At 45.5% G+C, this 21,814-nt stretch overlaps 6 non-coding genes across 6 annotated transcripts; all 6 read left to right on the top strand.

Annotated features, from left to right (window-relative positions):
* The first annotated feature begins 838 nt into the window (after positions 1-838).
* On the top strand, positions 839-1,029 carry LOC142188248 (U2 spliceosomal RNA). Its single transcript, XR_012712779.1, has one exon. It is a non-coding gene; the product is annotated as a U2 spliceosomal RNA (small nuclear RNA).
* Positions 1,030-2,664: 1,635 nt separating this feature from the next.
* LOC142188247 (U2 spliceosomal RNA) lies at positions 2,665-2,855 on the top strand. Its single transcript, XR_012712778.1, has one exon. It is a non-coding gene; the product is annotated as a U2 spliceosomal RNA (small nuclear RNA).
* A 1,635-nt stretch (positions 2,856-4,490) lies between these two features.
* Positions 4,491-4,681, top strand: LOC142188246 (U2 spliceosomal RNA). The gene has a single exon (XR_012712777.1). It is a non-coding gene; the product is annotated as a U2 spliceosomal RNA (small nuclear RNA).
* A 7,020-nt stretch (positions 4,682-11,701) lies between these two features.
* On the top strand, positions 11,702-11,889 carry LOC142188284 (U2 spliceosomal RNA). The gene has a single exon (XR_012712813.1). It is a non-coding gene; the product is annotated as a U2 spliceosomal RNA (small nuclear RNA).
* A 1,635-nt stretch (positions 11,890-13,524) lies between these two features.
* On the top strand, positions 13,525-13,715 carry LOC142188245 (U2 spliceosomal RNA). The gene has a single exon (XR_012712776.1). It is a non-coding gene; the product is annotated as a U2 spliceosomal RNA (small nuclear RNA).
* Positions 13,716-15,350: 1,635 nt separating this feature from the next.
* Positions 15,351-15,541, top strand: LOC142188243 (U2 spliceosomal RNA). Its single transcript, XR_012712775.1, has one exon. It is a non-coding gene; the product is annotated as a U2 spliceosomal RNA (small nuclear RNA).
* The last annotated feature ends 6,273 nt before the right edge of the window (positions 15,542-21,814 follow it).

Raw genomic sequence — 21,814 nt, 5'->3', positions numbered from 1 at the left:
AAATGTACCAAGCAGACAGCGATGTGCTGAGAAGTGTAGAGGTGGGGCCGTGGGCCCTACTGTGATGCCAAACGCATTGGCTATCACCCTGTTCACCTTTTGGTGCAGACCTCACACACCATGACAGATCGGTACACTATCCACAGCCAGCTGGAGCACCTCCAGTCCAAATATATTGGCACTGGTCACGCAGATACCACCAAGTGGGAATGGCTGGTGAATCAGCACCGAGACTCCTACTGCTCTTACATGGGCCACTTTGACCTGCTGAACTACTTTGCTGTAGCTGAGAACGAGAGCAAGGCCCGTGTGCGCTTCAATTTGATGGAGAAGATGCTCCAGCCGTGCGGGCCTCCGGTGGACAAACCTGACGAGTCTTAGAGCCAGAGCCATCCTTCTTCTTCTTCTCCCTGCTTGCTTTCCTATTCCCCCCACTCACTCTCTTCTTGTGGGGGCCCCAATTTTGTGATGTAATGTATTCCTTTTCTATTTTTTGGGAATTAAACCGTAGAAGCTGTGTTTCGAGGAAAAGCAAACAAACTCTTCGTGAAGTACGTTTTAGTGGGTGTGGTCTAATGCAGAGGCGGGCCTGATGCAGATTTGCCTGCTGCGAAGGCAGTGCACTGCCGAGTCCTTGCCGCCAAAGTTCTACTATCACCTGTGGTCACTTTCCTGTAGTGATTAACCATTGATTGGCTGACTGTGGTAATGCTGTGCACCTGTGTTTCTTGCCTGGGTGTGAGAGTTGCTGACCAGGTTGCTAGCTGTTCTTCCTTCTCCTTTGGCAGTGCACGTTGCTTCCGGGGGGCGCCGCTCGGGTGCGTCCAATTTTTGGGTTATCGCTTCTCGGCCTTTTGGCTAAGATCAAGTGTAGTATCTGTTCTTATCAGTTTAATATCTGATACGTCCCCTATCTGGGGACCATATATTAAATGGATTTTTGGAACAGGGAGATGGAAATAGAGCTTGCTCTGTCCACTCCACGCATTGACCTGGTATTGCAGTATCTCCAGGACCGGTGCACCCCTCTTAATTTGGTTGAAAAATAGAAAAAGAATTTCTTTTTTCCTTCTGCTGCTTGCTTGCTGGCATTTCAATGTCTTGCAACAAATCAGAAGAATTAGATGAGAAATCCTATTTGTATTTCCGAATTTTATTTATTTTTTTTGGTTCAATAATTTTGTGTCACCCCTTCTACCTCTTAGATTGTCAGCTCTTGCGAGCAGGGCCCTCAGTTTCTGCATTGTGTGAAATGACTAGTTTTGTAATGTATATTGTTGTCTGTAAATTAACCTGACAAATTGTACAGCGCTGCGGAATGTGTTGGCGCTATATAAATATGATGTATTGTTATCATTGTAATTTTTGGTAATTGTTTTTTCTTTTGTCCAAATTTATTTATTTTCATTTTGGTTTCTTCATTTTGTTTCAGATTTTCCTGCTGACTTGAAAACTTTTTTTCCGTGGAAGAGAATGGAGTATTAAAATTTCTGAGGCAAGCAAGAGAAATTGCTTTGCACTTGTACCTGGATTTTGCACAACTTGATGCTACTGCTACTGCTATTACTGCTGCTGTTGTTGTCGTCCTCCTCCTCTTCTTCTTATTTCGCAGTGCTTGTTGCCCTCTTGTGGCTGCCTGCTTGCTCCGGAGACAGACTGACATGCAGGCAGGGTTTATGCAGATTTGCAGCAAGCGCTGTGCATCGCTGAGTGACAGTAGTGGCAACTGGATTTGATCTGTTTCGCTGTACAAGAGGAACATTCTTCGTACGGTTTCGGAAATTTTCTCTGTCTAGCATTTTTTGGACTTGCTTTGATGACGACAAAAATGTACCAAGCAGACAGCGATGTGCTGAGAAGTGTAGAGGTGGGGCCGTGGGCCCTACTGTGATGCCAAACGCATTGGCTATCACCCTGTTCACCTTTTGGTGCAGACCTCACACACCATGACAGATCGGTACACTATCCACAGCCAGCTGGAGCACCTCCAGTCCAAATATATTGGCACTGGTCACGCAGATACCACCAAGTGGGAATGGCTGGTGAATCAGCACCGAGACTCCTACTGCTCTTACATGGGCCACTTTGACCTGCTGAACTACTTTGCTGTAGCTGAGAACGAGAGCAAGGCCCGTGTGCGCTTCAATTTGATGGAGAAGATGCTCCAGCCGTGCGGGCCTCCGGTGGACAAACCTGACGAGTCTTAGAGCCAGAGCCATCCTTCTTCTTCTTCTCCCTGCTTGCTTTCCTATTCCCCCCACTCACTCTCTTCTTGTGGGGGCCCCAATTTTGTGATGTAATGTATTCCTTTTCTATTTTTTGGGAATTAAACCGTAGAAGCTGTGTTTCGAGGAAAAGCAAACAAACTCTTCGTGAAGTACGTTTTAGTGGGTGTGGTCTAATGCAGAGGCGGGCCTGATGCAGATTTGCCTGCTGCGAAGGCAGTGCACTGCCGAGTCCTTGCCGCCAAAGTTCTACTATCACCTGTGGTCACTTTCCTGTAGTGATTAACCATTGATTGGCTGACTGTGGTAATGCTGTGCACCTGTGTTTCTTGCCTGGGTGTGAGAGTTGCTGACCAGGTTGCTAGCTGTTCTTCCTTCTCCTTTGGCAGTGCACGTTGCTTCCGGGGGGCGCCGCTCGGGTGCGTCCAATTTTTGGGTTATCGCTTCTCGGCCTTTTGGCTAAGATCAAGTGTAGTATCTGTTCTTATCAGTTTAATATCTGATACGTCCCCTATCTGGGGACCATATATTAAATGGATTTTTGGAACAGGGAGATGGAAATAGAGCTTGCTCTGTCCACTCCACGCATTGACCTGGTATTGCAGTATCTCCAGGACCGGTGCACCCCTCTTAATTTGGTTGAAAAATAGAAAAAGAATTTCTTTTTTCCTTCTGCTGCTTGCTTGCTGGCATTTCAATGTCTTGCAACAAATCAGAAGAATTAGATGAGAAATCCTATTTGTATTTCCGAATTTTATTTATTTTTTTTGGTTCAATAATTTTGTGTCACCCCTTCTACCTCTTAGATTGTCAGCTCTTGCGAGCAGGGCCCTCAGTTTCTGCATTGTGTGAAATGACTAGTTTTGTAATGTATATTGTTGTCTGTAAATTAACCTGACAAATTGTACAGCGCTGCGGAATGTGTTGGCGCTATATAAATATGATGTATTGTTATCATTGTAATTTTTGGTAATTGTTTTTTCTTTTGTCCAAATTTATTTATTTTCATTTTGGTTTCTTCATTTTGTTTCAGATTTTCCTGCTGACTTGAAAACTTTTTTTCCGTGGAAGAGAATGGAGTATTAAAATTTCTGAGGCAAGCAAGAGAAATTGCTTTGCACTTGTACCTGGATTTTGCACAACTTGATGCTACTGCTACTGCTATTACTGCTGCTGTTGTTGTCGTCCTCCTCCTCTTCTTCTTATTTCGCAGTGCTTGTTGCCCTCTTGTGGCTGCCTGCTTGCTCCGGAGACAGACTGACATGCAGGCAGGGTTTATGCAGATTTGCAGCAAGCGCTGTGCATCGCTGAGTGACAGTAGTGGCAACTGGATTTGATCTGTTTCGCTGTACAAGAGGAACATTCTTCGTACGGTTTCGGAAATTTTCTCTGTCTAGCATTTTTTGGACTTGCTTTGATGACGACAAAAATGTACCAAGCAGACAGCGATGTGCTGAGAAGTGTAGAGGTGGGGCCGTGGGCCCTACTGTGATGCCAAACGCATTGGCTATCACCCTGTTCACCTTTTGGTGCAGACCTCACACACCATGACAGATCGGTACACTATCCACAGCCAGCTGGAGCACCTCCAGTCCAAATATATTGGCACTGGTCACGCAGATACCACCAAGTGGGAATGGCTGGTGAATCAGCACCGAGACTCCTACTGCTCTTACATGGGCCACTTTGACCTGCTGAACTACTTTGCTGTAGCTGAGAACGAGAGCAAGGCCCGTGTGCGCTTCAATTTGATGGAGAAGATGCTCCAGCCGTGCGGGCCTCCGGTGGACAAACCTGACGAGTCTTAGAGCCAGAGCCATCCTTCTTCTTCTTCTCCCTGCTTGCTTTCCTATTCCCCCCACTCACTCTCTTCTTGTGGGGGCCCCAATTTTGTGATGTAATGTATTCCTTTTCTATTTTTTGGGAATTAAACCGTAGAAGCTGTGTTTCGAGGAAAAGCAAACAAACTCTTCGTGAAGTACGTTTTAGTGGGTGTGGTCTAATGCAGAGGCGGGCCTGATGCAGATTTGCCTGCTGCGAAGGCAGTGCACTGCCGAGTCCTTGCCGCCAAAGTTCTACTATCACCTGTGGTCACTTTCCTGTAGTGATTAACCATTGATTGGCTGACTGTGGTAATGCTGTGCACCTGTGTTTCTTGCCTGGGTGTGAGAGTTGCTGACCAGGTTGCTAGCTGTTCTTCCTTCTCCTTTGGCAGTGCACGTTGCTTCCGGGGGGCGCCGCTCGGGTGCGTCCAATTTTTGGGTTATCGCTTCTCGGCCTTTTGGCTAAGATCAAGTGTAGTATCTGTTCTTATCAGTTTAATATCTGATACGTCCCCTATCTGGGGACCATATATTAAATGGATTTTTGGAACAGGGAGATGGAAATAGAGCTTGCTCTGTCCACTCCACGCATTGACCTGGTATTGCAGTATCTCCAGGACCGGTGCACCCCTCTTAATTTGGTTGAAAAATAGAAAAAGAATTTCTTTTTTCCTTCTGCTGCTTGCTTGCTGGCATTTCAATGTCTTGCAACAAATCAGAAGAATTAGATGAGAAATCCTATTTGTATTTCCGAATTTTATTTATTTTTTTTGGTTCAATAATTTTGTGTCACCCCTTCTACCTCTTAGATTGTCAGCTCTTGCGAGCAGGGCCCTCAGTTTCTGCATTGTGTGAAATGACTAGTTTTGTAATGTATATTGTTGTCTGTAAATTAACCTGACAAATTGTACAGCGCTGCGGAATGTGTTGGCGCTATATAAATATGATGTATTGTTATCATTGTAATTTTTGGTAATTGTTTTTTCTTTTGTCCAAATTTATTTATTTTCATTTTGGTTTCTTCATTTTGTTTCAGATTTTCCTGCTGACTTGAAAACTTTTTTTCCGTGGAAGAGAATGGAGTATTAAAATTTCTGAGGCAAGCAAGAGAAATTGCTTTGCACTTGTACCTGGATTTTGCACAACTTGATGCTACTGCTACTGCTATTACTGCTGCTGTTGTTGTCGTCCTCCTCCTCTTCTTCTTATTTCGCAGTGCTTGTTGCCCTCTTGTGGCTGCCTGCTTGCTCCGGAGACAGACTGACATGCAGGCAGGGTTTATGCAGATTTGCAGCAAGCGCTGTGCATCGCTGAGTGACAGTAGTGGCAACTGGATTTGATCTGTTTCGCTGTACAAGAGGAACATTCTTCGTACGGTTTCGGAAATTTTCTCTGTCTAGCATTTTTTGGACTTGCTTTGATGACGACAAAAATGTACCAAGCAGACAGCGATGTGCTGAGAAGTGTAGAGGTGGGGCCGTGGGCCCTACTGTGATGCCAAACGCATTGGCTATCACCCTGTTCACCTTTTGGTGCAGACCTCACACACCATGACAGATCGGTACACTATCCACAGCCAGCTGGAGCACCTCCAGTCCAAATATATTGGCACTGGTCACGCAGATACCACCAAGTGGGAATGGCTGGTGAATCAGCACCGAGACTCCTACTGCTCTTACATGGGCCACTTTGACCTGCTGAACTACTTTGCTGTAGCTGAGAACGAGAGCAAGGCCCGTGTGCGCTTCAATTTGATGGAGAAGATGCTCCAGCCGTGCGGGCCTCCGGTGGACAAACCTGACGAGTCTTAGAGCCAGAGCCATCCTTCTTCTTCTTCTCCCTGCTTGCTTTCCTATTCCCCCCACTCACTCTCTTCTTGTGGGGGCCCCAATTTTGTGATGTAATGTATTCCTTTTCTATTTTTTGGGAATTAAACCGTAGAAGCTGTGTTTCGAGGAAAAGCAAACAAACTCTTCGTGAAGTACGTTTTAGTGGGTGTGGTCTAATGCAGAGGCGGGCCTGATGCAGATTTGCCTGCTGCGAAGGCAGTGCACTGCCGAGTCCTTGCCGCCAAAGTTCTACTATCACCTGTGGTCACTTTCCTGTAGTGATTAACCATTGATTGGCTGACTGTGGTAATGCTGTGCACCTGTGTTTCTTGCCTGGGTGTGAGAGTTGCTGACCAGGTTGCTAGCTGTTCTTCCTTCTCCTTTGGCAGTGCACGTTGCTTCCGGGGGGCGCCGCTCGGGTGCGTCCAATTTTTGGGTTATCGCTTCTCGGCCTTTTGGCACGATCTGGGTGTTGGATTGTGATTCATTTCTCTTTCCCATCTTGGTCGTGTTGAGAGGTGCTGGGGTACCCCCCTCTCGGTCTTCCCGAGTGTCTGGCATCCAAATTTCTTCTGGACTGCTGGCCTCGGGTTGCTACTATAGGGAGGGGGCTTAGTCCCCAGCAACGGGTGGCGATCCCCCCCGGCCTGGGCACGGAGGAATCTGTGTCTAGGTGCAGCCTCGGTGTTGCGTTTTTTGCGAATTAGGTGTTGATATCTGCGTTCAGATGTCATCATCTGGAGATATAGATCCCGTCCCCGAGTGGGCGAGGATCCCTCGAACCCTTAGGATCTACTTCCTGAAGGGGACCCAGGCCAAAGAGCATGGGTTGAAAACTATCGTGGAGGTCGTTTTGGGGAAGCTGCTGCACGTAGCAGTAAATGACATCGTCTGCCTGCAAGACTACCCAAAGCGAGGAGTTTATGATGTGACCTTAAAGTCGGGAACCATCCTGGAGAGTGCCATGAACTTCGCTAACATCGAAAAAGATAAGTTGGCTAACTTAAAGATAAAAGTGATTAGGCACGAACAGGATGTAGGCAAGGTCGTAACAGTGAAACTATACTCACCATTTATTTCAGAGACAGATCTGATAAGATTTATGAAATACCACTTTAATAGTGTTAAACTTGTAAATAAAATAGTCAATGAATATAAGATTTGGAATTGCAAGTGGAAGTTTATAGCGGATGTAAGGCGAGATGCGGCAGGCAATATGAAATTACCACCAGCCCGTTTTAAACTTGGTTCCATAAATGGTGAGATATTCTTTAATGGGATGCCGGATTTTTGTAGGGACTGCGGGGTGTATGGCCACACAAGAGGTACTTGCGGCGTTAAATGCCGAAATTGTGGGAGTAAGGAACACTATGTAAGAGAGTGTAAAAAACCAAAGAAATGTACCTTTTGTCAGCTTCCAGGTCATCTCTTCAAGCAGTGCCCGAACAAAGGTTTGGAGGAAGAGGCAGAAACAGAGCGGCCTGAAGAAGAAATGGAGGTTCCAGAGGCACCCCCACAACCCCCATTGGTGGAGCCAGGCTGCCCAAGAGGGGAGGAGCAAGAAGAATCACCAGGTGAGAAGCCAGTTCCAAAGATGCCAGATGAAGTGGAACCACAAGTAACCCTCGAATCAATGGCCCCCAAAGAAAGCCAGAAGCCAAAGAAGGACAAAACAATCAAGCGTGGTCAGAGAGGTAATCATGGGAAGTCTTCTAGAGAAGAATTGGTAAATTCCTCACGAAACCTGGGTTCCCCCTTAAGCAGTGCGGACGAACTTTCGGACGTGGAGGAGGGTCGCCATAAGAAAGGTAAAATGGAGGAAATGAAGGCAGAGGAGGAAGGAGAGGAAGGGATGGACACCTCGGAGGGATCCGGGGTGGTCCCGACCTCGAAAACTCCCTCCCGGCCTGTCCAGGTCGGGGGGGAGAGTACTGACTCCCTGCCAGATCCTGAGGGTTCTATCCCGTGTGCACAGCCCCCTCCTGTAGACAGGTTCTCTGATAAAGAGGGCCCGAGGGAGGTGGCAGATGTGATTGGCGACCCTCCGGAGCCCCCTGACCCACCTGGGGGGCCTCCGGAGGACCAGAATGGTCAAATTGGGGGGACCCAGGGCTACCTGTACCCCTACGGTGACGCAGCGGACTTCTTTGGGTTCGTTGGCGGTGAAGTTTTGAGTGAATGCTCCTCCCCTGCGTCCTTGCAGTCGGTATTGGACGAAGGTGAAGATTTCGGGCAGCCTCAGTTCCATTGATGGGTGGTAAGCTGTTCTTAACATGTATTGCATTAAGTTATTGTTTTAACTTAGTGTTGGACTCTCTCTTGCAACTTTCCAAATGGCGGACCTCCATGGAGTCTCCTTCAATGTGAGGGGTGCAAAGTCGAAAGTACGAAGGGCCGCTCTGTTTCACTATCTTTCCAGCCTGGCAGCCTCAGTCCTCTTCCTCCAAGAATGTGGCATCCCTCACGCCACCTCGTACAAGAAGTATGAAAGGGATTGGAAGCTCGGGCCCTCCGTCTGGTCGGGATCCAACGAAAACCGGGCTTCCGGCGTGGCAATCCTTTTTCGAGGTGACGTTTTAATTGATTTTACTCAAGAGATCCTTCCAGGACGAGTTTTATTGGTCAAAGCTTTTATTAACGGTTTTAAGTGGCAATTTTTAAATATTTATGCATCCCCTGACAAGAATGAGCGTGCAAAGATGTTGGAAATTTTACCTTTATTTATTAACGCTTCAGAACCTTTAATCATTGCAGGGGATTTTAATTGTGTTTTAAGGGGTGAACGCCGGCTGACAGATAGTTCCTCCAGGAACTATGACAAGACCTCCGGCATGCTGAAGGATATCATCATAGACAATGGACTGATAGATGCATATAAGACTTGTAATGTGGGCATGCCGGAGGAAGCCGGCGTTACATGGAGCAACGCAACCTGCAGCTCTAGAATAGATTTTACCCTTTTATCACAATGTCTATTGCCTTTATCGTGTGAAGTTTTACCAAATGTTTTATCCGATCATAGAGTTTTAAGTTTTAAAGTTAAAATTCTTAATAACGCTTTTAAAGGTCGGAAGTCCTGGAAGTTGAATGTCTCTATTTTAGACGATCCACAGGTTTGTAAAGATTTTATTGAATTTTATTCTAGATGCAGGCGGTCCAGAGGGTCTGAAGCGCCCACCAGTAAATGGTGGGAGAGAATGAAAATTAAAATTAAACATTTTTTTATCAAAGCAAGTATCCAAAAATCTAAAGAGAGGTATGCTGCTTATCAGACCCTCAACGACCGCCTGCAGACCCTGTACAAATTAAGGGACGGAGGGCTAGACGTCACCCCACATATACAATCACTCAAAGATGAAATTGATAAGTACCTGGAGCAGAAGGGCAAAGAGATTATATTCAGAAGCCAAGTGAAACACATAGAGGAGAACGAGACCTGCTCCAGGTACTTTTTTAAGAAAATCAACAACAAAAAAGCAGCTATAGACAACATAGATGGGGTGACGGAAGTGCAGGGTCTTTTAGACAAAGTCCACGCCTTTTATTCTGAGCTTTTTAACACAAAGCCTGTGGATCGTCATTTTTTAGAAGACTCGCTGAAGGAGATAAAGTCTGTTTTAACCCCTGTTTCCCAGCAATTTTTATTACAGATACCAAGGGAGCAGGAGATTTTAGAAACAGTCAAAAGTTTTAAGGCAGGTAAGGTGCCAGGGCCCGATGGTATACCTATAGAGTTTTATTCAAAATTCTATAACATTTTAAAAGAAGATCTTTTAAGCCTTTTTAAAGAAGTTTTTAACACTAAGATGCTCCCTAAGTCCTGGCGGAAGGGTGAGGTCTCCCTGTTATACAAAAAGGGAGACCGGGCCGATTTAAAAAACTGGAGGCCAATCACCCTTCTCAACGTCGATTATAAGATAATGGCCAAAATATGTGCGAACCGCCTAAAGACGGTGATCCCACAGATCATCCACTCAAACCAGGTCTGTGGGGTGCCAGGCAGGAGCATATGGGATACCCTGAACCTGATTAAAGATATTATAGCACACACGAAAGAACGGAAAAGTAAACTTGCACTTTTAAATATTGATTTTGAAAAAGCGTTTGACAGGGTATCCCATTTTTATCTTTTTAAGGTTTTAGATCGAATGGGTATACCAGAGGGCTTTTTACTGTCTTTAAAAGCTTTTTATTATAATTGTAGCAGTCAGATTTTAGTCAACGGTTTTAAGACACGGGACGTGTTTTTAAAGTCGGGGGTCAAGCAGGGGTGTCCCTTGTCCCCACTGCTCTTCATATGCGCCCTAGAGCCTCTCCTATGTGCCATACGTAATGACAAGGTGGTCCGCGGTGTACCCCTGCCCGGAGGAGGAGGGGTCGAGGCTAGAGCAGTGGGGTACATGGATGACGTCACGATTTTATGCCGGGACGCCCCTGCCCTACAGAGAGCTTTTAGACATCTTGACTTTTATTGCCTTGCCTCCGGTTTTAAAGTGAATTACAGCAAATGCAGCATTTTAAATGTGGGGGGCATGGTTTTTACGGATATTCCTGTGCCCGTGTCTGACTCTGCTACTATTTTAGGTGTCTCCTTCAGCGAGGATCTTAGTGGTGCTTCTAACTGGGACATGGTGGCTGAGAAGGTAAACAGGAAAATTTTAATGTGGAATATGAGACAGCTAACAATGGAGGGTAAGGTACTGATTTTAAAAATGGTGATCCTTCCCATACTTTTATACTTAAGTTTAGTTTTCCCTCCCCCAGCAGTTTTATTAAAAAGGATCACCAAATCCTGTTTTACCTTCTTCTGGAGTTCCAGAGCAGAAAAGCTGAAAAGAGAGTTGGTGGTAAGATCTAAGCCAAAAGGGGGGAAAGATTTCCCTGACATACAAAGATTCCTTTTAATTAAATATTTCTGTTACGTTTTTAATGGGCTTTTTAAAAATCATTTTTGGTCCTATTTTATTAGATATAACGTGGGTTCTTTTATGAGGAAGCACGGGTGGTTCCAAACTGTTCTTAATTCACCCTACGCTTTTAATCTTCCCTCACATTATGCCATTTTAGAAACCGTTATTAATCTTTTTAATCTACGACCTAGAAGCACCACAGAATTAAAACAGAGCGGAAAACTTATAAAGGTTTTAAGAGAGGGAGAAACCCTAATACCCGTTGGGAGGTTTAGTGAAGTGCAAGTGAAACAAATATGGAAAATGACTAACTGTTCCCCTCTTTTTAATCAGCAGATGGACCTGGCCTGGAGCTGCGTGCATGAGTGTCTTCCGTGTCGGGCCTTCCAACACAGGAGAGGATACGCAACAACCGCTGTCTGCCCGAGGGAGGGCTGCCAGGCTGACGAAACTGTATTACATCTGATGTGGGACTGCGTCTTTGCCCAAGAGATATGGAAAAAAATACTCCCTCTACTGACTAAAATGGCAGACATCAAGGACTTATCCTCTCAAATGATTTTATATGGACTTTTTAACTGCACGTCACAAGGAAAGAAGGTCACGGCATGGAAGACTATGAACTGTGTGAAAGCCGCGCTCTGGAAGGCCAGGAACATCTTGCTTTTTAAGAAAGATGTTTTATCCACTGCTGATGTTTTACGCTTGTGTTTTAGTGAAATGTTTTTATACTATTTAATTGATAAAAAAAGGAATTCCCCCCTAATAAAACAGTGGTATGTCAGGGAATGGAACTCCAGTATATAAGCCACCATGTACCCTTTTATGTTTTTATGACTGATTTGTCAAATGATTTTATGTATAATGAAAGTTGAATTTTAATTTGTATGTATGCAAATTTTTGAATAAAAATGCTACCTTCGTGGTAGACTTCAACTTAAAAAAAAAATCTGTTCTTATCAGTTTAATATCTGATACGTCCCCTATCTGGGGACCATATATTAAATGGATTTTTGGAACAGGGAGATGGAAATAGAGCTTGCTCTGTCCACTCCACGCATTGACCTGGTATTGCAGTATCTCCAGGACCGGTGCACCCCTCTTAATTTGGTTGAAAAATAGAAAAAGAATTTCTTTTTTCCTTCTGCTGCTTGCTTGCTGGCATTTCAATGTCTTGCAACAAATCAGAAGAATTAGATGAGAAATCCTATTTGTATTTCCGAATTTTATTTATTTTTTTTGGTTCAATAATTTTGTGTCACCCCTTCTACCTCTTAGATTGTCAGCTCTTGCGAGCAGGGCCCTCAGTTTCTGCATTGTGTGAAATGACTAGTTTTGTAATGTATATTGTTGTCTGTAAATTAACCTGACAAATTGTACAGCGCTGCGGAATGTGTTGGCGCTATATAAATATGATGTATTGTTATCATTGTAATTTTTGGTAATTGTTTTTTCTTTTGTCCAAATTTATTTATTTTCATTTTGGTTTCTTCATTTTGTTTCAGATTTTCCTGCTGACTTGAAAACTTTTTTTCCGTGGAAGAGAATGGAGTATTAAAATTTCTGAGGCAAGCAAGAGAAATTGCTTTGCACTTGTACCTGGATTTTGCACAACTTGATGCTACTGCTACTGCTATTACTGCTGCTGTTGTTGTCGTCCTCCTCCTCTTCTTCTTATTTCGCAGTGCTTGTTGCCCTCTTGTGGCTGCCTGCTTGCTCCGGAGACAGACTGACATGCAGGCAGGGTTTATGCAGATTTGCAGCAAGCGCTGTGCATCGCTGAGTGACAGTAGTGGCAACTGGATTTGATCTGTTTCGCTGTACAAGAGGAACATTCTTCGTACGGTTTCGGAAATTTTCTCTGTCTAGCATTTTTTGGACTTGCTTTGATGACGACAAAAATGTACCAAGCAGACAGCGATGTGCTGAGAAGTGTAGAGGTGGGGCCGTGGGCCCTACTGTGATGCCAAACGCATTGGCTATCACCCTGTTCACCTTTTGGTGCAGACCTCACACACCATGACAGATCGGTACACTATCCACAGCCAGCTGGAGCACCTCCAGTCCAAATATATTGGCACTGGTCACGCAGATACCACCAAGTGGGAATGGCTGGTGAATCAGCACCGAGACTCCTACTGCTCTTACATGGGCCACTTTGACCTGCTGAACTACTTTGCTGTAGCTGAGAACGAGAGCAAGGCCCGTGTGCGCTTCAATTTGATGGAGAAGATGCTCCAGCCGTGCGGGCCTCCGGTGGACAAACCTGACGAGTCTTAGAGCCAGAGCCATCCTTCTTCTTCTTCTCCCTGCTTGCTTTCCTATTCCCCCCACTCACTCTCTTCTTGTGGGGGCCCCAATTTTGTGATGTAATGTATTCCTTTTCTATTTTTTGGGAATTAAACCGTAGAAGCTGTGTTTCGAGGAAAAGCAAACAAACTCTTCGTGAAGTACGTTTTAGTGGGTGTGGTCTAATGCAGAGGCGGGCCTGATGCAGATTTGCCTGCTGCGAAGGCAGTGCACTGCCGAGTCCTTGCCGCCAAAGTTCTACTATCACCTGTGGTCACTTTCCTGTAGTGATTAACCATTGATTGGCTGACTGTGGTAATGCTGTGCACCTGTGTTTCTTGCCTGGGTGTGAGAGTTGCTGACCAGGTTGCTAGCTGTTCTTCCTTCTCCTTTGGCAGTGCACGTTGCTTCCGGGGGGCGCCGCTCGGGTGCGTCCAATTTTTGGGTTATCGCTTCTCGGCCTTTTGGCTAAGATCAAGTGTAGTATCTGTTCTTATCAGTTTAATATCTGATACGTCCCCTATCTGGGGACCATATATTAAATGGATTTTTGGAACAGGGAGATGGAAATAGAGCTTGCTCTGTCCACTCCACGCATTGACCTGGTATTGCAGTATCTCCAGGACCGGTGCACCCCTCTTAATTTGGTTGAAAAATAGAAAAAGAATTTCTTTTTTCCTTCTGCTGCTTGCTTGCTGGCATTTCAATGTCTTGCAACAAATCAGAAGAATTAGATGAGAAATCCTATTTGTATTTCCGAATTTTATTTATTTTTTTTGGTTCAATAATTTTGTGTCACCCCTTCTACCTCTTAGATTGTCAGCTCTTGCGAGCAGGGCCCTCAGTTTCTGCATTGTGTGAAATGACTAGTTTTGTAATGTATATTGTTGTCTGTAAATTAACCTGACAAATTGTACAGCGCTGCGGAATGTGTTGGCGCTATATAAATATGATGTATTGTTATCATTGTAATTTTTGGTAATTGTTTTTTCTTTTGTCCAAATTTATTTATTTTCATTTTGGTTTCTTCATTTTGTTTCAGATTTTCCTGCTGACTTGAAAACTTTTTTTCCGTGGAAGAGAATGGAGTATTAAAATTTCTGAGGCAAGCAAGAGAAATTGCTTTGCACTTGTACCTGGATTTTGCACAACTTGATGCTACTGCTACTGCTATTACTGCTGCTGTTGTTGTCGTCCTCCTCCTCTTCTTCTTATTTCGCAGTGCTTGTTGCCCTCTTGTGGCTGCCTGCTTGCTCCGGAGACAGACTGACATGCAGGCAGGGTTTATGCAGATTTGCAGCAAGCGCTGTGCATCGCTGAGTGACAGTAGTGGCAACTGGATTTGATCTGTTTCGCTGTACAAGAGGAACATTCTTCGTACGGTTTCGGAAATTTTCTCTGTCTAGCATTTTTTGGACTTGCTTTGATGACGACAAAAATGTACCAAGCAGACAGCGATGTGCTGAGAAGTGTAGAGGTGGGGCCGTGGGCCCTACTGTGATGCCAAACGCATTGGCTATCACCCTGTTCACCTTTTGGTGCAGACCTCACACACCATGACAGATCGGTACACTATCCACAGCCAGCTGGAGCACCTCCAGTCCAAATATATTGGCACTGGTCACGCAGATACCACCAAGTGGGAATGGCTGGTGAATCAGCACCGAGACTCCTACTGCTCTTACATGGGCCACTTTGACCTGCTGAACTACTTTGCTGTAGCTGAGAACGAGAGCAAGGCCCGTGTGCGCTTCAATTTGATGGAGAAGATGCTCCAGCCGTGCGGGCCTCCGGTGGACAAACCTGACGAGTCTTAGAGCCAGAGCCATCCTTCTTCTTCTTCTCCCTGCTTGCTTTCCTATTCCCCCCACTCACTCTCTTCTTGTGGGGGCCCCAATTTTGTGATGTAATGTATTCCTTTTCTATTTTTTGGGAATTAAACCGTAGAAGCTGTGTTTCGAGGAAAAGCAAACAAACTCTTCGTGAAGTACGTTTTAGTGGGTGTGGTCTAATGCAGAGGCGGGCCTGATGCAGATTTGCCTGCTGCGAAGGCAGTGCACTGCCGAGTCCTTGCCGCCAAAGTTCTACTATCACCTGTGGTCACTTTCCTGTAGTGATTAACCATTGATTGGCTGACTGTGGTAATGCTGTGCACCTGTGTTTCTTGCCTGGGTGTGAGAGTTGCTGACCAGGTTGCTAGCTGTTCTTCCTTCTCCTTTGGCAGTGCACGTTGCTTCCGGGGGGCGCCGCTCGGGTGCGTCCAATTTTTGGGTTATCGCTTCTCGGCCTTTTGGCTAAGATCAAGTGTAGTATCTGTTCTTATCAGTTTAATATCTGATACGTCCCCTATCTGGGGACCATATATTAAATGGATTTTTGGAACAGGGAGATGGAAATAGAGCTTGCTCTGTCCACTCCACGCATTGACCTGGTATTGCAGTATCTCCAGGACCGGTGCACCCCTCTTAATTTGGTTGAAAAATAGAAAAAGAATTTCTTTTTTCCTTCTGCTGCTTGCTTGCTGGCATTTCAATGTCTTGCAACAAATCAGAAGAATTAGATGAGAAATCCTATTTGTATTTCCGAATTTTATTTATTTTTTTTGGTTCAATAATTTTGTGTCACCCCTTCTACCTCTTAGATTGTCAGCTCTTGCGAGCAGGGCCCTCAGTTTCTGCATTGTGTGAAATGACTAGTTTTGTAATGTATATTGTTGTCTGTAAATTAACCTGACAAATTGTACAGCGCTGCGGAATGTGTTGGCGCTATATAAATATGATGTATTGTTATCATTGTAATTTTTGGTAATTGTTTTTTCTTTTGTCCAAATTTATTTATTTTCATTTTGGTTTCTTCATTTTGTTTCAGATTTTCCTGCTGACTTGAAAACTTTTTTTCCGTGGAAGAGAATGGAGTATTAAAATTTCTGAGGCAAGCAAGAGAAATTGCTTTGCACTTGTACCTGGATTTTGCACAACTTGATGCTACTGCTACTGCTATTACTGCTGCTGTTGTTGTCGTCCTCCTCCTCTTCTTCTTATTTCGCAGTGCTTGTTGCCCTCTTGTGGCTGCCTGCTTGCTCCGGAGACAGACTGACATGCAGGCAGGGTTTATGCAGATTTGCAGCAAGCGCTGTGCATCGCTGAGTGACAGTAGTGGCAACTGGATTTGATCTGTTTCGCTGTACAAGAGGAACATTCTTCGTACGGTTTCGGAAATTTTCTCTGTCTAGCATTTTTTGGACTTGCTTTGATGACGACAAAAATGTACCAAGCAGACAGCGATGTGCTGAGAAGTGTAGAGGTGGGGCCGTGGGCCCTACTGTGATGCCAAACGCATTGGCTATCACCCTGTTCACCTTTTGGTGCAGACCTCACACACCATGACAGATCGGTACACTATCCACAGCCAGCTGGAGCACCTCCAGTCCAAATATATTGGCACTGGTCACGCAGATACCACCAAGTGGGAATGGCTGGTGAATCAGCACCGAGACTCCTACTGCTCTTACATGGGCCACTTTGACCTGCTGAACTACTTTGCTGTAGCTGAGAACGAGAGCAAGGCCCGTGTGCGCTTCAATTTGATGGAGAAGATGCTCCAGCCGTGCGGGCCTCCGGTGGACAAACCTGACGAGTCTTAGAGCCAGAGCCATCCTTCTTCTTCTTCTCCCTGCTTGCTTTCCTATTCCCCCCACTCACTCTCTTCTTGTGGGGGCCCCAATTTTGTGATGTAATGTATTCCTTTTCTATTTTTTGGGAATTAAACCGTAGAAGCTGTGTTTCGAGGAAAAGCAAACAAACTCTTCGTGAAGTACGTTTTAGTGGGTGTGGTCTAATGCAGAGGCGGGCCTGATGCAGATTTGCCTGCTGCGAAGGCAGTGCACTGCCGAGTCCTTGCCGCCAAAGTTCTACTATCACCTGTGGTCACTTTCCTGTAGTGATTAACCATTGATTGGCTGACTGTGGTAATGCTGTGCACCTGTGTTTCTTGCCTGGGTGTGAGAGTTGCTGACCAGGTTGCTAGCTGTTCTTCCTTCTCCTTTGGCAGTGCACGTTGCTTCCGGGGGGCGCCGCTCGGGTGCGTCCAATTTTTGGGTTATCGCTTCTCGGCCTTCTGGCAAAGATCAAGTGATTTGTCTGTTCAGTGGCAAGTTATTTGGTCCAAGTCAGTGCGACAGGCCCTCTTAGGTACCCTCCCCCTCGGCCTGGTGGGATCGTCCGGGTTCATTGCCCGGACTTCACCCACCTGCTGCTATAGGGGGGGAGGATTAGTCCTGAGAGGAACGAGGAGGGATCCCCCAGTGAGCTCTCTTTTGAGTCCTTAGTGGCTAAAGAGAAACATTTTGTTGCGTTGGTTGCGGTAACCGGTTGCGGACATGGACAGGCCTTTTAAACAAGTGCCTGAATATGTCCGCATCCCAAATTCCCTGAGGATCCACCTCAGTGGAGCTGAGACTGGAGGCCGTCCAGTTGTTTTTGTGGTAGAAAAGGTGTTGGAGGGCGTCCTCCAAGTACATAGGCGTAATGTCCTGGCCATGCAGGACTACCAGAAAAGAGGGGACTATGACATTACTTTTAATGGCCCGGAATATTACAAAACTGCCTTAGGCATGGCCCGTTTACACCGCCAGAAATTAGCTGATATGGGCGTTGATGTGCTACTGCACCATGGCGAGAGAACCATACTAACTCTTAAAATGTACTCCCCATTAGTGCCTGATGATGTAGTAATAAGGTTTGTTAAATTCTTTTTTCTAGACGTGGAATTCCTTGGATCCGTCGAAAATGAATGCGGCATATGGTGCGTCAAGTGGCGGTTCTCAGTCAATTTAAAGATGGGCGAGGATGGACGACCACTACTCCCACCCGCCCGGTTCCGACTCGGTACGGTGAATGGCGACCTCTTTTATAAGGGGATGCAGCCCTTCTGCAGGAGCTGTGGGAAGTACGGCCACACCAAAGAAAGCTGCAATGTTACCTGTCGAAATTGCGGCGGCACTGACCACCAGATGAAGAACTGTGAAAGCGACAGGCGCTGCAATTTCTGCCAGCAGGTGGGACACCTGTACAGGGAATGCCCCCACAACAAATGTGCCGGAGATGACACGTCAGCTGAGCCTGGCCCGGAGGGAGAGGAAAAGGAGGAGGAGAGGAAGGAAGAGTCACCAATGGAGACCACAGGTGAAGAACCAGAGGTGCCCCCGGCCCCCCCAGAGGTACCGCCTGATCCCCCGGAGACCCCACCGGCCCGCCAGGGGGGGGAGCAAATGGAGACTGCTGGAACAGAGTCTGCCGAGTTGGTGAGCATGGTCATTGCAGATACCCCGAGGGTAGGGACCAGGATTGTATTTGAGGAGGGCGAAGCTGTAGACCTGGGGCCAAAAAAACTCAAAAAGTCTGCCTCGCAGGGTACTAAGGGTGCTGGGAAGACCCATAGTGGCAGCGGGCCTAAGAGGTCGGAAAGCCAGCCAGCGCCCGACTCAGGGTCCAAGTCCGGGTCAAAGAGAGGGATAGGTATGGGCATTCTCAGAGATCCTAGGTTCCATTACGGGGATGAGGGGGTGGTGTCGCCCAGGGGAGTGGGCGTGTCGGGTGAGACTGGTGTGCCCGCCCCAGGTGATGCTGTCCCTGACCCGTACGAAATGGTAAACACACCGCCATGTGCGCAGCCCCCCCCCTCCCGTAGATCAGCCGGGTGAAAGCCCGAGGGAGGAAGGGGGGTCCCCGGGTAGACCACCTGACTCATACGAAATGGATCTGAATGCCCAGTCCCTGGAGGCCCTAGTGGACCTGTGGCCAAACATTGACGCGAGATCCCGTAGCGGGGTTATCTGCGGTTTTGACGATGCTAGCTCCCTCTCCTTTTCCCCCAGGTCTGACCTGAGTGGGGAAGATTGCCAGATAGTGAGGCGGGCTGGTGGGTCAGAAGATTAGCATACAGAAACCAGGAAGTCTTCCTTGGGATGAAGTATCGTTGTTTTTTTCGTGTGAACTATAACCTCTCCTTCTCTCCTCATGGCAGTCCTGAAGGGCATTACACTAAATATAAGGAGCGCCAGCAGCAGAAGGAGGCGTGCGGCTTTAATGAATTATCTTTCACTTTTATCGGCATCAGTGTTTTTCCTGCAGGAGTGCAGCATCCCCCACCGTTCAAACTACGAAATCTACGAAAGAGACTGGATCTATGGTTCGTCTGCGTGGTCCGGGTCTAACGAGCCCGGATCCGCCGGGGTCGCCATTCTTTTTAGGGGAAACATTCAAATTGATTTTATCCAAGAAATTTTACCTGGTAGGATTTTATTGGTTAAAGCTTTTATTGACGGCACTAGATGGCAGTTTTTAAATTTTTATGCTTCCCCCAACAGAGACGACAGGGCAAGGATGATGGAGGTATTACAACTGCATATAAATTCTGCTGAACCCCTCATCCTTGCCGGGGATTTTAACACCGTCCTCAAGGGTGAGCGCCGGCTGACAAGCAGCAATAGTCGCAACTACGATAAAACCTCCGGTATGCTCAAAAACATAATCATTGACAATAATTTAACAGACGTGTACAAAACTTGTAACAGGGGCATACCGGAGGAAGCCGGCGCCACCTGGAGCAACGCAACCTGTAGTTCTAGAATCGATTTTGTTTTATGCTCTGAGGACGTACTGCCATCTAGTTGCGAGGTTTTAGCCAATGTTTTTTCTGACCATAAAATGATATGTTTTACTGTGAATCTTAATAATAATCATTTTAGAGGTTTTAGGTCTTGGAAATTGAATGTTTCCCTGCTAGACGATCCACGGGTGGCAGAAGATTTTAAAAGGTTTTATGCGGTCTGCAGGCGGCAAAGAAATCCCCAGTCCTCCATCGTAGCCTGGTGGGAAGACACAAAAAAGAAAATTCGTAAGTTTTTTATCAAATGGGGAAAAAAGATCGCAAAGGAAAACAGGGCTTTTTATGACAATTTAAACACCCGCTTGCAGACCTTTTACTATTTTAAAAACCATGGCCTTGATATGGAACACGAGATTTTAATTCTGAAGGAAGAAATTAGAAAATGTCTGGAAAAGAAAGGGAAGGAGATTATCTTCCGCTCCCGTATTAAGCACATAGAACAAAATGAAACGTGTTCCAGATATTTTTTTAAAAAGGCAAACGGTAAAAAAGAGTGCATCTCAGAAATTGATGGTGAATCTAATATCCAAAATATTTTAAAAAAGGTACATGGTTTTTATTCTAACCTTTTTAGTGCTAAGCCCGTGGATCAGTCTTTTTTAGATGACTCGCTGAAAGAAATTACAGCAGTTTTAGACCCTGTCTCACAAAACTTTTTATCCCGAGAGCCCAATGAGAGGGAAATTTTAGACGCTATTAAAAGCTTTAAGACGGGGAAGGTGCCCGGACTGGATGGTATGCCTGTCGAATTTTATGTAAAGTTTTATGAAGTTTTAAAGGATGACCTTTTTACTTTGTTTTTAGAGGTTTTTAGATCCAAGCAGATCCCGGGGTCCTGGAAAAGAGGTGTGGTAACTTTGATATATAAAAAAGGAGAAAAAAGTGATTTAAAAAATTGGAGGCCAATCACACTCCTAAACACGGATTATAAAATCATGGCTAAGCTGTGTGCTACCCGCCTCAAAAACATCGCCGCTAAAATAATTCACGGAAACCAGGTATGTGCAATCCCGGGGCGCAACATCTGGGAGAACCTTAATTTAATAAAGGACGTGATAGAGGATACTAAGAGCCGCAGAGGTCATTTGGCAATACTTTCCATAGACTTTGAAAAAGCCTTCGACAGAGTGTCGCATTTTTATTTGTTTAAGGTTTTAGAGAAGATGGGCATACCTGAAGGTTTTTTATTATCGCTACGGGCTTTTTATGACTGTTGTACTAGCCAAGTTTTAATCAATGGTTTTAAAACAGAGGAATTTTTTTTAGAATCAGGGGTAAAACAGGGGTGTCCCTTGTCCCCACTGCTTTTTATTTGTGCGTTAGAGCCTCTTTTAAGTGTAATACGCAAAGACAAGCAGATCCATGGCGTCCCCCTCCCAGGGGGGGCGGGGGTCGAGGCTAAAGCAGTGGGGTACATGGACGATGTCGCGATTTTATGCAGGGACACCCCTTCGCTTTTAAAAACATTAAGACAAATCGAGTTTTATTGCTGTGCCTCTGGTTTTAAGGTTAATTTTAACAAGAGCTCTGTTTTAGAAATTGGGAGAGGAATGGATTTTAAAGATGTACCCGTCCCAGTTTTAGAGTCAATAACCATTTTAGGCATTTCTTTCAGCGAGTCTAATAATGGCGTGACAAGTTGGAACATGGTGGCGGACAAGGTAAATGCTAAGCTGTGTCTCTGGAAATTGAGGAATCTGTCCATGGAGGGTAAAGTGCTGGTTTTAAAGATGATTATTTTACCGATTTTACTCTATTTAAGCATGGTGTTCCCTCCCCCCACAAATATGCTTAAAAAAATCACGAAAAACTGTTACACGTTCTTTTGGAACTCCCCTATGGAGAAATTAAAACGAAGTGAAGTAATGAAGTCCAAAAAGAACGGGGGGAGGGATTTTCCCGATTTTAGCAGATTCCTTTTATTAAAATATTTTTGCTACGTTTTTAACACTCTTTTTAAAAACAACCATTGGTCATATTTTACTCGTTATTATCTAGGTTTTTTTATGCGGAGATTTAAGTGGTTCGATATCGTTTTAACAGCCCCTTACTCTTTTAAATTAGTCCCG

The sequence above is a fragment of the Leptodactylus fuscus genome, unplaced genomic scaffold, assembly GCF_031893055.1.
Source record: "Leptodactylus fuscus isolate aLepFus1 unplaced genomic scaffold, aLepFus1.hap2 HAP2_SCAFFOLD_409, whole genome shotgun sequence".
Taxonomy (NCBI): domain Eukaryota; kingdom Metazoa; phylum Chordata; class Amphibia; order Anura; family Leptodactylidae; genus Leptodactylus; species Leptodactylus fuscus.
The sequence above is the reverse complement of the archived record's forward strand: the minus strand, read 5'-3'. Positions and strand labels throughout refer to the sequence as shown.